General features: G+C 38.6%; 1 non-coding gene across 1 annotated transcript; it reads right to left on the bottom strand.

The window, feature by feature from the left end:
- Nucleotides 1-357: 357 nt before the first annotated feature.
- LOC112799533 (small nucleolar RNA R71) lies at nucleotides 358-465 on the bottom strand. The gene has a single exon (XR_003201108.1). It is a non-coding gene; the product is annotated as a small nucleolar RNA R71 (small nucleolar RNA).
- Between the last annotated feature and the right edge of the window lie 12,753 nt (nucleotides 466-13,218).

Raw genomic sequence — 13,218 nt, 5'->3', positions numbered from 1 at the left:
GGTAATTACACTACACCTACTTCCAAGTTTGATGGAAGAAGCATCTCAATCCCTGCCATTGGAGCAAACAATTTTAAGCTGAAACCTCAACTAGTTGCTCTACTGCAACAGAACTACAAGTTTCATGGACTCCCATCAGAAGATTCCTACCAGTTTTTAACTGAGTTCTTGCAAATCTGTGAGACTGTTAAGACTAATGGAGTAGATCCTGAAGTCTACAGGCTCATGCTTTTCCCTTTTGCTGTAAGAGACAGAGCTAGAATATAGTTGGATTCCCAACCTAAAGATAGCCTGGACTCCTAGGATAAGCTGGTCGCGGCCTTCTTGGCTAAGTTCTTTCCTCCTCAAAAGCTGAGCAAGCTTAGAGTGGATGTTCAGACCTTCAAACAAAAAGATGGTGAATCCCTCTATGAAGCTTGGGAAAGATACAAGCAGATGACCAAAAGGTGTCCTTCTGACATGCTTTCAGAGTGGACCATTTTGGATATATTCTATTATGGTCTATCTGAATTCTCTAAGATGTCATTGGACCATTCTGCAGGTGGATCCATTCACCTAAAGAAAACGCCTGCAGAGGCTCAAGAACTCATTGACATGGTTGCAAATAACCAATTCATGTATACTTCTGAGAGGAATTACGTGAGTAATAGGATGCCTCAAAGGAAGGGAGTTCTTGAAATTGATACTCTGAATGCCATATTGGCTCAGAACAAAATGTTGACTCGTCAAGTCAACATGATTTCTCAAAGTCTGAATGGATGGCAAAATGCATCCAACAGTACTAAAGAGGCCTCTCCTGAAAAAGAAGCTTATGATCCTGAAAATCCTGCAATAGCAGAGGTAAATTATATTGGTGAACCTTATGTATTTTCAACGGTGGAGTTTCTACACACCATAGATTAAGGGTGTGGAGCTCTGCTGTACCTCAAGTTTTAATGCAATTACTACTATTTTCTATTCAATTCAGTTTATTCCTATTCTAAGATATTTGTTGTACTTCACCATGATGAATGTGATGATCCGTGACACTCATCATCATTCTCACCTATGAACGCGTGACTGACAACCACTTCCGTTCTACCTTAGACCGGGCGCATATCTCTTGGATTCCTCAATCAGAATCTTCATGGTATAAGCTAGAATTGATGACGGCATTCATGAGAATCCGAAAATTCTAAACCTTGTCTGTGATATTTCGAGTAGGATTCAGGGATTGAATGACTGTGACGAGCTTCAAACTCACGATTGTTGGGCGTGATGACAAACGCAAAAGAATCAATAGATTCTATTCCGACATGATCGAGAACCGACAGATGATTAGCCGTGCCGTGACAGAGCATTTGGACCTTTGTCACTGAGAGGATGGGATGTAGCCATTGACAACGGTGATGCCCTACATACAGCTTGCCATGGAAAGGAGTAAGAAGGATTGGATGAAGGCAGTAGGAAAGCAGAGATTCAAAAGGAGAACAACATCTTCATATGCCTATCTGAAATTCCCACCAATGATTTACATAAGTATTTCTATCTTTATTTTCTGTTTATTTATTATTATTATTCGAAAACTCCATAATCATTTATTATCCGCCTAACTGAGATTTACAAGATGACCATAGCTTGCTTCATACCAACAATCTCCGTGGGATCGACCCTTACTCACGTAAGGTTTATTACTTGGACGACCCAGTGCACTTGCTGGTTAGTTGTGTGAAGTTGTGAAGTTATGTTTGGACCATGGTATCATGCACTAAGTGTTTGGCGCCATTACCAAGGAGAGAACGAACATGAATGCCATTATCAGAAATCACAATTTTGCATATCAATGTGAATGTTGATTTTTTGAATTTCAAAAAGTTTGGAGATGTAACAGATTCGGTGAGTAGTACCAAGAATAATGGTAAGGCGGTTACGAAGGGATTTGGTGCGAGTGAAGAGGTGGATTCTGACAGAACGGTTACGCAGGGGTTTGGTACTAGAGGAGAAAGGGATCTTGATGGTAATGTTATAACAAGTGGGCCTTCTCCTATGGGTCAGCCATTTGGATACCAGACCGGATGCTACCTGGAGGGGTGTGAGTTGGGCCAAGATCAAATAAACCCAACACCAAATCAGAAGGACAATGGGTTCCAAGATTTTGAAGGTGTGCAGCTGGGGTGGAGGGAGAAAAATGGGCCTGTATTGGGCTGGCAAGTGGCAAACCAGGTTGCTGGAGCCCTGTCCCGTGAGAAGGCAGAGCGGACAGAGGGTAGGTGGGTTGCGCGTGCTTCTCCTACTGAGTCTGGGCGTGACGTGCGAAATGCAGCGACCACCCTTGTGCGTGTGGAGGGTGAAGTCGGAGGGGCCAGGCCGAGTACGCAGAGCCAGTCGTCGGCCGTCTCCAGGGATGCCACGGCTGATTTGCAAGGTTCTGCATAGGGTACGGGTGGGGGTGTGGATGGTGGTTGCGGGATGGCGAGGAGGGCGGGGATGCGCGTAGTCAATGAGGGAAGGGTGCAGGAGCTGACGGACAGGGCAGGGGCTCTTGATGACGGTATTGCTGAAGAGAGTGAACTGCCGCACCTGGACCGGTTGGAAGAGAAGGCGGCATCCTTGGGGGCAGACCGAGGAGAAGAGGCGGACGTTCAAGGTTTGGCTAAGGATTAAGGGACCATAGTGGATGGGGCTAGATTTGAAACAGGAAGAGGGAGGACCACCAAGGGAGAGGACGACAGGATTTCCAAGGAAGCACAGGTCAAGGAAAATGAAGTTACATTAGCACTAGAAGTGGAATTTGGCACTGTGTTGTATGATGAAAAAGTAGATATCATGAGTATATTGCAAGCTCATAATGAAGAAATAGCGGAGAAGCAAAAGCTGTCAAAATAAAAAGAAAAGGCAAGAAGGAGTCGTCCAAAGAACAAACATAAGGTGAGTAATAATTTGATTAAATGATTGTGAGCTGTTGGAATATTAGGGGGTTGAAGGGAAACGGAAAGTTGAGCATTGATAAACCACTATTTTATGGTTTACAATGTGTTTAATTGTGTGGTTTTATCATGGTCTTTACCCACTTATTCATATAATTAGCATGCATTTATATTTCCTTCCTAAAATTATTACATGATTGAAAACATGCTTCTTTGGTCTTAATTTAGCTAATCTTAATCCCCTCTTATTACCATTTGATGCCTTGATCTGTGTGTTAAGTGTTTCAGGCTTTATAGGGCATGAATGAGTGAGAGATTGGGAAGGAAGCTTGCAAAAATGGAAGGAACACAAGAAATTGAGGAGATAACCAGCGAGAAGTGACGCGTACGCGTCAGCGACGCGACCCACGGAAGAAAGGAATTCGCAGTGACGCGACCGCATGACTGACGCAGACGCGCGGATTGGAAAAGCAGAAGCGACGCGGAGGCATGGACGACGCACCCGCATGGAAAAGAAAAATGCTGAATGACGCGTCCGCGTGACGTGCGCGATCTGCAGAATTACAAAAGTCACTGGCAGAGATTCTGGGCCAGATTTCAACCCAGTTTTTGTCCCAGAAATACAGATTAAAGTCAGGGAATATGCAGAGACTCAACATGCTTTTGATAATTCACAATTTTAGGTTTTAGATATAGTTTTTAGTAAGGGAGGTTCTCTCCTCTCTCTTAGGTTTTAGGATTAGGATTTCTTTTCAATTCAGGATTATTTTATCTTCATCAGGTTTAATAATTTATGTTTCTCTTCTACTTTTATTTACTATGATATTTTTATTTGTGTTTGATTGATGTTGCCCAATTGGCTGATGATATTGTCCATGTTAGAATTGACATTTTTATTTAATATAATTTGAGGTATTTCAGATTTATATGTTATGGATGCTTTGGCTTTATCCAATTTATTTTCATTTAAGTAGATTTTATTCCCTTTTGGTTTTGGTTAAGAAATCAGTAACTCTTGAGTTATCAAACTCAACGTGATCGATAATCGCTATCTTTGCTAATTAGCTTGAACTTCTATAATCCCAATCTTTTTCTAGGAATTAACTAGGATTTGAAGATCAATCTAATTAGCCACTTGACCTTCCTTTGCACCAGCAAAGGTTAACTAAGTGGAATTAAGATTCGATTTTCATCATCATTGATAAGTATAACTAGGATAGGACTTCCAATTTCTCGTACCTTGAATGCTAATGTCTTTCCTCGTTTCCTTTCAGGATGGCCACCAAGAAAGATAAAGAGAAAGCTACTCCCATACCACTGGCAAGGAAAGGAACAAAAGAGCACTAGCTGAGGAACCACAACCCCCATCCACTTGTACAACTTAGCATGCACCGAGGACGGTGCAATCTTTGAGTGTGGGGAGGTCGATACCGACTTCCAGGGTTAGTTACCTTCTTTTCAACACCAATATTCTATTTTCTTTGTTTGTTCATTGCTACATTTGCATATTTGATTGCATATTTATTTGATTTTGTGCATTTAGTTACTACTTGGTTGAAGTAATATTTTCTTTTTCAAGAAATTTTTATAGTATTTCACTAATTTAAATTGAAAAAATTTGTGTTAAACTTGTTTTGAAGTTGTATTTGGAATATGATTTTTGAGCCAAAGAACACACAACCTGTGAGATTTTGAGCTTATTTATATAATTACATTATTTAACCATAAATATTTTATTCTTGTGTGTTTTCTTCTCTATGATTGCAATCTTTACTTTGTTTCAGTCTATATGTCCATTATTTAGTGTATTTACATGCTTGCATATGATTGAGGCCATTACTTGTTTTTGCTCACTTATCCCAAATAAGCCTACCCTTTTATGTCACCCTTGTTAGCCACTTTGAGCTTTTTAATCCCCTTCTGTTCTATAACCACATCACTAGTCTTAAATAGAAAAACAAATTAAATATCCCAATTGAATCTTTGGTTAGCTTAAGATAGAGGTTGTGCATCAACTAAGTGTGGGGAAACTGTGGGAATATGGGTTAATAAAGGAATGTATCATGTTTCTAATTCTGAATATTGGGAAATTTGGGTATCTACTCATGTAAAACAGAAAATTAAAAAAATTCCATATGCATTGATATGTTACTTTAGTTTTTATGTCTCTATAAAAAAAAGAAAAAATATATAATATAAGTAAATAAATAAGGGGACAAAATTACCCCAATGTTAAGTTAATAAAAGATCAATGCATATGTGACACAAATCAAAAGAAAAGTTGACACATGAGTATGTGATATAAAAGTGGGAATTATGGGTAGCTAGCATGATTTTAAAAAATTATATAGAATGTATGTATGTTAGGTGATAGCTCATGTTACTCAAAGATTCAATTTATAGGTCACTTAGCCATAAATATATCCTCACCCTTGCCTTAGCCCCATTACAACCTTGAAAAGACCTCATGATGTGTGCATGGGTATACTAAATATTTGTTGATTGATTAGATGAAGAACAAAGTTTAGAAAGCATGATTAGAGAAGAGTAGAGTGAATTACCCTATACACTTGAGAGATAAGAGTGCATATCCACTTCCTGTGAGGGTTCAATGCTTAATTCTATATTCCCTGCTTTCATGAGCTATCTTCTTACAAGTCTACTTGTCTTTATTTTATATGATTTGAATTAGTGAAATCTGATTTATGTTTGTCTTGGAGAACTTATTATTTTTAACCAAGTAGGTAGAATCATCTTTGCATGTAGTTGCATTCACATTCATAGGTTGCATTGCATAAGTCTTGCCTTTCCCTACTCATTTATTTGGTCTCCTTGAGTTTAGCATGAGGACATGCTAATGTTTAAGTATGGGGAGGTTGATAAACCACTATTTTATGGTTTACAATATGTTTAATTGTGTGGTTTTATCATGGTCTTTACCCACTTATTCATATAATTAGCATGCATTTATGTTTCCTTCCTAAATTTATTACATGATTGAAAACATGCTTCTTTGGTCTTAATTTAGCTAATCTTAATCCTCTCTTATTACCATTCGATGCCTTGATCTGTGTGTTAAGTGTTTCAGGCTTTATAGGGCATGAATGAGTGAGAGATTGGGAAGGAAGCTTGCAAAAATGGAAGGAACACAAGAAATTGAGGAGATGACCAGCGAGAAGTGACGCGTACGCGTCAGCGACGCGACCGCGCAGAAGAAAGGAATTCGCAGTGACGCGGCCGCATGAGTGACATGGACGCGCGGATTGGAAAAGCAGAAGCGACGCGGAGGCATGGACAACGTGCCCGCATGGAAAAGAAAAACGCCGAATGACGCGTCCGCGTGACGTGCGCGATCTGCAGAATTACAAAAGTCGCTGGCAGAGATTCTGGGCCGGATTTCAACCCAGTTTTCGGCCTAGAAACACAGATTAAAGTCAGGGAATATGCAGAGACTCAACATGCTTTTGATAATTCACAATTTTAGGTTTTAGATGTAGTTTTTAGTGAGGGAGGTTCTCTCCTCTCTCTTAGGTTTTAGGATTAGGATTTCTTTTCAATTCAGGATTATTTTATCTTCATCAGGTTCAATAATTTATGTTTCTCTTCTACTTTTATTTACTATGATATTTTTATTTGTGTTTGATTGATGTTGCCCAATTGGCTGATGATATTGTCCATGTTAGAATTGACATTTTTATTTAATATAATTTGAGGTATTTCAGATTTATATGTTATGGATGCTTTGGCTTTATCCAATTTATTTTCATTTAAGTAGATTTTATTCCCTTTTGGTTTTGGTTAAGAAATCAGTAACTCTTGAGTTATCAAACTCAACGTGATCGATAATCGCTATCTTTGCTAATTAGCTTGAACTTCTATAATCCCAATCTTTTTCTAGGAATTAACTAGGATTTGAAGATCAATCTAATTAGCCACTTGACCTTCCTTTGCACCAGCAAAGGTTAACTAAGTGGAATTAAGATTCGATTTTCATCATCATTGATAAGTATAACTAGGATAGGACTTCCAATTTCTCGTACCTTGCCAAGAGTTTATTTTACAATCATTTATTTATTTTATTCGTCATTTATCATAATTGCCCCTCATTCTTAAAACCCCCAATTTACAAACTCATAACCAATAATAAGAACATACCTCCTGCAATTCCTTGAGAAGACGACCCGAGGTTTAAATACTTCGGTTATCAATTTATTTAGGGGTTTGTTACTTGTGACAACCAAAACGTTTGTAAGAAAGGTTGATTGCTTGGTTTAGTAACTATACTTACAACGAGAGTTTACTATAACTTCTAAACCATTAATCTTCAATTCTTCAAAATGGCGCTGTTGCCGGGGAATTGCAAACGTGTGCCTTATTATTGGTTATTGTAAATATTTTTCAAAAAAAATTATATCTTTTTCAAAATCCTATCATATCTTTTTCAAAATCTTATCTTTTTCAAAATATTTCCTTTTTGTTATTTTTTGTTTTTATGTTCTTCTACTACTATGAACTCTCACCCCTTTGGCTAAGAGTCTGGTTACAACTATGTTACAGGAAGAGGAGATTATAATGAGAACAGGCATCAAGGTTGGAACAATCAAAGATGGGAGGAGTCACAAGGATTTAATCAACCCTCATAGCAATAACCACCTCCAATGGACTATCAACAACCATTCTGTGATGCATATCAAGGCAATGGCTATGGTGAGCATTCTTCTGATTATCAACAACCACCACCATACGCCTATGAGCCCCCTCCTCAACATATCTTTGGACCATCATACTCACGAGCCCCTTACCACCAAACACCCTCATACGATCCTAACCTGTACCCACCATACCAACCACTTTATGAGCCAAATGAACCATACACAGAACCACCACCTCAATATACACCATCTCTTTATCATTATCAAGATGAACCACCTTCCTACCATGAACCCTTTCTCCCAACAAATGAACCCTCCTATCCACCCCAAATCTCCTTGGAGAAAGTAGTTGCTGATCTAAACTCTACTATACAAGCTCTCCCGCCCAAATTAGACCATTAAATACCTTCAACAATCAACCCTCAAGCTCTAGTGCACTTCCTTTTCAACCACAGAATAATCTCTCCACCCCATCACCACCATCCATGGAAGAGCACCCACACCCATCAATCCAAGAGCAACATGATCCCAATGATGCTATTGACATGGAACAAGAGAGAAGGAATCATCTTCGCGAATCCATACTTCATAAGGAGCTAGAGGAGGCCTTAAAGGTGAAGGTAGTAGAGACCCTTGAAGTTGACAGCGTGGCTGAAGAACTAGTAAAGGAAGACAACAAGGAGGATTTTGTACTTGAAGGTGAAGATTAAGGATGAATACGATTTCATACTAAAACACCTGGATCAAATGATGAATCGATTACCTTTTTGACGTTCGGACACTCAAGGAACCCCCACGGCTTCATGTGGACAATCTAATGAAGAACGTAGCATGAAGGAGATACTAGAAACTCCAGTGGACAGTAAGGAGCATGAATTTGTACTGGAATAAGTGGAGGAAGCCGGAATTATTGAAGAGGAAGAAGTGGTTGAAGACTTAGGAGATGCAGAACCTCCATAGAAAATTCAAGTCATAAAGCCTCCTTCCAAGGTATTTGAAATTGATGTTGTGGAGGGTGTACAACCTTCAAGGCATGTCATAATAGAAGACTTGGAAGATGTTAATCAAGAGATGGAGATTCAAGAAGAAGAGGCACAACCTCCCATGCCCTTGGTGAGCAATATAGAAGAGATTAAATTGGAAGAAAGCTACCAAGAGGAAGAGGTTGAAATTGAAGAAGCTTGCAAAGAGGTGGAAGATGTCAAAGAAGAGCACAAGGGAGTGGAGCTTGCACGTTCATTAAAAACACCTCCCCCTAAGTTGCCATCATCCTTCACAACATTCAAGTGGGTAAAATTCATATCCCTTAGCTTTCTAATTCCACTTGAATATGGGCTACTGGAGACAGATGGTCAACTTAGAGCTCTTTGTGGCATAAAGAGTAAGAGGAAGATGGTCAGTGGTGAGAATTGTCCTACAAAGTTCATTATGGTTGGAAGCTTTAAGTTTAACTGCAAAGGTTGGTATAAGGCTCAATTGAATGGGTCTAGGAAGTTGTTTGGACGCTTCAGTGAGAATTCTAAAGCTGAACCACCCGGATGGAATCATGATAATCAACTTGAAGACGGGTGCACAAGCAAAGTTTGGGACCCCAGAGGTTACTGGAGAGACAAACATTGGTGGAGATTCCTGGATGAGTTCAAGCACAAGCCACCATAACAGGGAACTCACCAAATGTCCAACTTAAGGACTTTAACTAAAAGTGCTAGGTGGGAGACAACCTACCATGGTATGATCGTTCCTTTTTCAGTTTTAATTTTACTTTATTTTTGAATTTTGCTTGAACCTAAAATTTTTGCATGACATTCATTGCATTTTGCATTCTGCATACTGCATAAAAAAAACCCGCACGCGACGCGTAAGCGTCGATGACGCGTCCGCGTCATATGTGCATTTGGAAGAAACGAAAAGTAAACAGAGAGTCACGCGAAAGCGTGGCTGAAGGTGTGCCCTTGGCACAATTTGCCCCACGCGGCCGCGTCACTGACGCGTCCGCGTCATATGGAAAATAAGCCTCCCACGCGCCCGCGTCACCCACGCGAACGCGTGCCCTGTGAAATCAACGTAAAGGGGTGCATGGCAGAGAGTTATGATGGAGCTGAGCTGGACTCATGCTAGAAGCACAAGCCCTCCCACGCGAACGCGTGATCCATGCGTTCGCATCGATTTTCAAAAATGGCCTTTCACGCGATCGCATCAACCACGCGACCGCGTCACCCAGATTTTTGGCAAAATGAGTTTGGAACAGAGAGTTGTGCGAGCGCGAGGCTGCCCTCGCGCCACTCGCACGGATCATGTCACGCGTCCACGTGACCGACGCGACCGCGTCGAATCATTTAAGTGCTGCTCGCGCGAACGCGTACCCCACGCGTCCGCGTCGCTCGCGCCGCACAGCTCATCCAACTCTGCCAAAAATATCTTATCTTTTTCCTTCCCAAATCCTAATTTTTCTTCTATCTTTCCTTTTTTCTTTTTTCTTTCTTACTTTATCTCTTTAACTTCTCATCCTTCTTTTCCTTCATTCTATTTTACTTACTTTATCTGCATACTTTCATTCATTGCATTCATGCATATTTTTTTTTGGTGTTGATATTTATTTTTTGGATTATTGAGAAATTATTTGACAATTATATATTATTTTTATAGGGTTGCTTGCATGTTCTAATTAATATTTTCTATACCTTATTTAATATGCATGCTTTGTGTTTGTGAAAACGCCCATATGGCATTTTGCACTATTCTTGGATTTCTTTTAAATCTACTACTCTAAATGCCTGCTTTTCACATAACCCATTCTCTATTTTATTATTTAAATATAATTGTTTTTACAAATATTTTATTAATTTGAGAGACTTGGTAATCTAATTTGGACATTGAATGCTTGACCTATGCTACTCATGCCCTTTGTCGGCATGCCAATAAACACCTTGCATTCAATTTTTCTCACATGCGCTTGTTATATTTCCACTGTTGATTTGCCACATGTAGTCATGACCATGTGTTCACATCATTATCCATACATGTGCATTGATTACCACCTTTCCTATTCTTTTTCTTGCTATAACACTTGAATGCTAATGTCTTTCCTCGTTTCCTTTCAGGATGGCCACCAAGAAAGATAAAGAGAAAGCTACTCCCATACCACTGGCAAGGAAAGGAACAAAAGAGCACTAGCTGAGGAACCACAACCCCCATCCACTTGTACAACTTAGCATGCACCGAGGACGGTGCAATCTTTGAGTGTGGGGAGGTCGATACCGACTTCCAGGGTTAGTTACCTTCTTTTCAACACCAATATTCTATTTTCTTTGTTTGTTCATTGCTACATTTGCATATTTGATTGCATATTTATTTGATTTTGTGCATTTAGTTACTACTTGGTTGAAGTAATATTTTCTTTTTCAAGAAATTTTTATAGTATTTCACTAATTTAAATTGAAAAAATTTGTGTTAAACTTGTTTTGAAGTTGTATTTGGAATATGGTTTTTGAGCCAAAGAACACACAACCTGTGAGATTTTGAGCTTATTTATATAATTACATTATTTAACCATAAATATTTTATTCTTGTGTGTTTTCTTCTCTATGATTGCAATCTTTACTTTGTTTCAGTCTATATGTCCATTATTTAGTGTATTTACATGCTTGCATATGATTGAGACCATTACTTGTTTTTGCTCACTTATCCCAAATAAGCCTACCCTTTTATGTCACCCTTGTTAGCCACTTTGAGCTTTTTAATCCCCTTCTGTTCTATAACCACATCACTAGTCTTAAATAGAAAAACAAATTAAATATCCCAATTGAATTTTTGGTTAGCTTAAGATAGAGGTTGTGCATCAACTAAGTGTGGGGAAACTGTGGGAATATGGGTTAATAAAGGAATGTATCATGTTTCTAATTCTGAATATTGGGAAATTTGGGTATCTACTCATGTAAAACAGAAAATTAAAAAAATTCCATATGCATTGATATGTTATTTTAGTTTTTATGTCTCTATAAAAAAAAGAAAAAATATATAATATAAGTAAATAAATAAGGGGACAAAATTACCCCAATGTTAAGTTAATAAAAGATCAATGCATATGTGACACAAATCAAAAGAAAAGTTGACACATGAGTATGTGATATAAAAGTGGGAATTATGGGTAGCTAGCATGATTTTAAAAAATTATATAGAATGTATGTATGTTAGGTGATAGCTCATGTTACTCAAAGATTCAATTTATAGGTCACTTAGCCATAAATATATCCTCACCCTTGCCTTAGCCCCATTACAACCTTGAAAAGACCTCATGATGTGTGCATGGGTATACTAAATATTTGTTGATTGATTAGATGAAGAACAAAGTTTAGAAAGCATGATTAGAGAAGAGTAGAGTGAATTACCCTATACACTTGAGAGATAAGAGTGCATATCCACTTCCTGTGAGGGTTCAATGCTTAATTCTATATTCCCTGCTTTCATGAGCTATCTTCTTACAAGTCTACTTGTCTTTATTTTATATGATTTGAATTAGTGAAATCTGATTTATGTTTGTCTTGGAGAACTTATTATTTTTAACCAAGTAGGTAGAATCATCTTTGCATGTAGTTGCATTCACATTCATAGGTTGCATTGCATAAGTCTTGCCTTTCCCTACTCATTTATTTGGTCTCCTTGAGTTTAGCATGAGGACATGCTAATGTTTAAGTATGGGGAGGTTGATAAACCACTATTTTATGGTTTACAATATGTTTAATTGTGTGGTTTTATCATGGTCTTTACCCACTTATTCATATAATTAGCATGCATTTATGTTTCCTTCCTAAATTTATTACATGATTGAAAACATGCTTCTTTGGTCTTAATTTAGCTAATCTTAATCCTCTCTTATTACCATTCGATGCCTTGATCTGTGTGTTAAGTGTTTCAGGCTTTATAGGGTATGAATGAGTGAGAGATTGGGAAGGAAGCTTGCAAAAATGGAAGGAACACAAGAAATTGAGGAGATGACCAGCGAGAAGTGACGCGTACGCGTCAGCGACGCGACCGCGCAGAAGAAAGGAATTCGCAGTGACGCGGCCGTATGAGTGACATGGACGCGCGGATTGGAAAAGCAAAAGCGACGCGGAGGCATGGACGACGTGCCCGCATGGAAAAGAAAAACGCCGAATGACGCGTCCGCGTGAATGACGCGTCCGCGTGACGTGTGCAATCTGCAGAATTACAAAAGTCGCTGGCAGAGATTCTGGGCCAGATTTCAACCCAGTTTTCGGCCTAGAAATACAGATTAAAGTCAGGGAATATGCAGAGACTCAACATGCTTTTGATAATTCACAATTTTAGGTTTTAGATGTAGTTTTTAGTGAGGGAGGTTCTTTCCTCTCTCTTAGGTTTTAGGATTAGGATTTCTTTTCAATTCAGGATTATTTTATCTTCATCAGGTTCAATAATTTATGTTTCTCTTCTACTTTTATTTACTATGATATTTTTATTTGTGTTTGATTGATGTTGCCCAATTGGCTGATGATATTGTCCATGTTAGAATTGACATTTTTATTTAATATAATTTGAGGTATTTCAGATTTATATGTTATGGATGCTTTGGCTTTATCCAATTTATTTTCATTTAAGTAGATTTTATTCCCTTTTGGTTTTGGTTAAGAAATCAGTAACTC

Source organism: Arachis hypogaea, chromosome 4 (genome assembly GCF_003086295.3).
Source record: "Arachis hypogaea cultivar Tifrunner chromosome 4, arahy.Tifrunner.gnm2.J5K5, whole genome shotgun sequence".
Lineage (NCBI taxonomy): Eukaryota > Viridiplantae > Streptophyta > Magnoliopsida > Fabales > Fabaceae > Arachis > Arachis hypogaea.
Note: the sequence above shows the minus strand (reverse complement) of the source record. Positions and strands in the feature narration are given on the sequence as shown.